General features: G+C 34.0%; 2 protein-coding genes across 7 annotated transcripts in view; one reads left to right on the forward strand and one right to left on the reverse strand.

Moving 5' to 3' along the window:
• LOC137658497 (adhesive plaque matrix protein-like) overlaps positions 1-2500 on the reverse strand; it is a 1563467-nt gene that overhangs the window by 1284489 nt on the left and 276478 nt on the right. The gene's annotated exons all lie outside the window — the stretch shown is intronic.
• The window catches only part of LOC137658494 (uncharacterized), a 112615-nt gene that overhangs the window by 97171 nt on the left and 12944 nt on the right, over positions 1-2500 (forward strand). The gene's annotated exons all lie outside the window — the stretch shown is intronic.

Here is a 2500-nt window from a genome sequence, read left to right on the forward strand (position 1 = left end):
CATGCTTATCCTTCTTTTGATTTCGGTCTCGTGTCCTAGGGGAAACACCTACTGCCTGTCCTTGGTACGTATATTGATAAAAAATCTCTAGAGGCTCGTCCATAACTCTTAATTGTTGTCTCTCTGAATTTTCATTGAACATTATCTCAATTTTAATCATATTCATTTTCAGTCCTACATTTCTGCTTTCTGTATTAAAATCAATCAACTTTTGCATTCCTCCCATCATTCACTCAACACAATTATGTCATCAACAAATCTTACAACGTTAAGGTATTCCCCATTAATACTTATTAATATTAATTCATACATTTCCCAATTGAAATTCTTAAAAACTTCTTCTAGTTATGCTGTGAATAATTTAAAAAAGGTGTGGTCTCCCTGTCTGACTCCTTTCTCAATCGGAATTCTCACTATATTTATGTAGTTTTAAGATTGGTGTACTGTCTGTATAGTTATCTTCAAGTGTTCTAACAAAAGATTAATTTATCCTTGTCTTTTAAGGGCTTTCATTACTGCTGAGGTTTTGACAGAATTAAAGACTTTCTCATAGTCTATAAATGCCATAAAAAGTGGTTTGTCATACTCATTTTTTATTTTTTTTCATTAGCTGGTTGATCTAAAGTGTACAGTAGGGATCAAAGGCTTTCATTTAATAAGTGAATCGTGTTTACCTGATCAAAATCTGTCCAATATCATAACAGCAGTCCTTTGGATTCTTGTCGCCAAGTTAATTCCAATTTCCCATGAAAAGGAAACCAGTGAGTATTTATAAACACCCCCCTCTCTCTCTCTCTCTCTCTCTCTCTCTCTCTCTCTCTCTCTCTCTCTCTCTGAGTAGTTTATGAATTCATTCCATACGTTAATGATTTTTGTTTCCTCATTACATATACCGGTATCATTCCTTCAACTAAACAATCTAGTGCGCTAAAAAGTTCTTGGTAAGTAGTCGTAAGCAACCCGGGGTAAAACCAGTCTCATAAGAGAGGGAGAGTCGGGAGAGGGGTGAATGGAATTTAGGAAATATTCTGCAAGCACATTGCCCGCCACAAGAACCTCCAGGTAACTTGAATGCGAATGGACAGTTAATCGCCCTCTGTAAGGCAGATTTATGATGGATATTAATTATTGCTTTTACTTTCCTTCTTCCTAAATATTTAGCCACTTCAGAAATATTATCGAATGAAAAACAATGGTACGACTTTACAGATCATGTATGAATATGGTTTTTCATCAACGCTGACCGTAGAATTATGAGCAGCATGAAACATGGGAGACAGATATTTAATCCTTGGTATTCTGGTATTATTTCATATAAAAAGTTATTATTACAAGAACAATCACTTTTCAACAACTGAATTAGATAATCACACGTCGAATTCATAAAACATCCAAGCGTGAGAGACCTCATTAGAGAAAGTCTATGAAACTGAGAGAAATGGATCCTGCGAGATTACGAAGCCCCAAATGAACAGTATTGAAGGTACTATAAGAAAGAAATCAAATATTGTTCAATTGACAAAAATCATTTTAAGGTTAAATAGAAATCCTTCGTTGAAGATTTATCAGAACTGAAAAGGGTTAAAACGAAGTGTGTTGCAAAGCTAGAGAAATCTCGTGATGGAGATAATTAAATAAAACAAAATGATTAGATCAAAGGGAGGTTATTATTATCATTATTATTATTATTATTATTAGCTAAGCTACAACCCTACTGTGAAAAGCAAGATGCTATAAGCCCAAGGGCTCCAACATGGAAGAATAGCACAGTGAGGAAAGGAAATAAACTATATGAGAAGTACTGAACAATCAAAATGAAAGTTTTAAGAACAGTATCAATATCAAAACAGATCTTTCATACATAAACTTTAAAAAGAGACTCGTATCAGTATGTTTAACATAAAAACATTTGCTGCAAATTTGACCTTTGAAATTCAACCGATTTAACTACCCTATTAGGAAGATCGTTTCACAACTTAGTCACAGCTGGAATAAACTTCTGGAATACTATGTAGTATTGCGGCTTATGATGAAGACATGACTATTAGAAATAACTTCATGCCTAGCATTACGAAGAGGATGAAACTGTTTGGGAAGATCTGAATGTAAAGAATGGTCAGAATTATGAAAAATCTTATGCAACATGCATAACGAAGTAATTGAACGACGGTGCCAGAAATTAACATCTAGATCAGGAATAAGAAATTTAATAGACCGGAAGTTTCTATCCAATAAATTAAGACGAGAATCAGCAGCTGAAGACCAGTCTCAAAAAACAATACTCGAAACAAGGAAGAATGAAAGAATTAAAACACTTCATCAGAATAGATTGACCACCGAAATCTTACACGTTTTTCTCAATAAGCTATTTTTGTGCAATTGAAGAAGACAGAGCTAATGTGTCTCAAAAGTGAATTTTCTGCTGAGAATCACACATGAAATTTTAAAAGTCATACAGATTTAAAGAAACATTTTTAGTGCTGAGATGCGGATGTTGAGG

The sequence above is a fragment of the Palaemon carinicauda genome, chromosome 19 (genome assembly GCF_036898095.1).
Source record: "Palaemon carinicauda isolate YSFRI2023 chromosome 19, ASM3689809v2, whole genome shotgun sequence".
In the NCBI taxonomy this organism is placed as follows: Eukaryota; Metazoa; Arthropoda; class Malacostraca; order Decapoda; family Palaemonidae; genus Palaemon; species Palaemon carinicauda.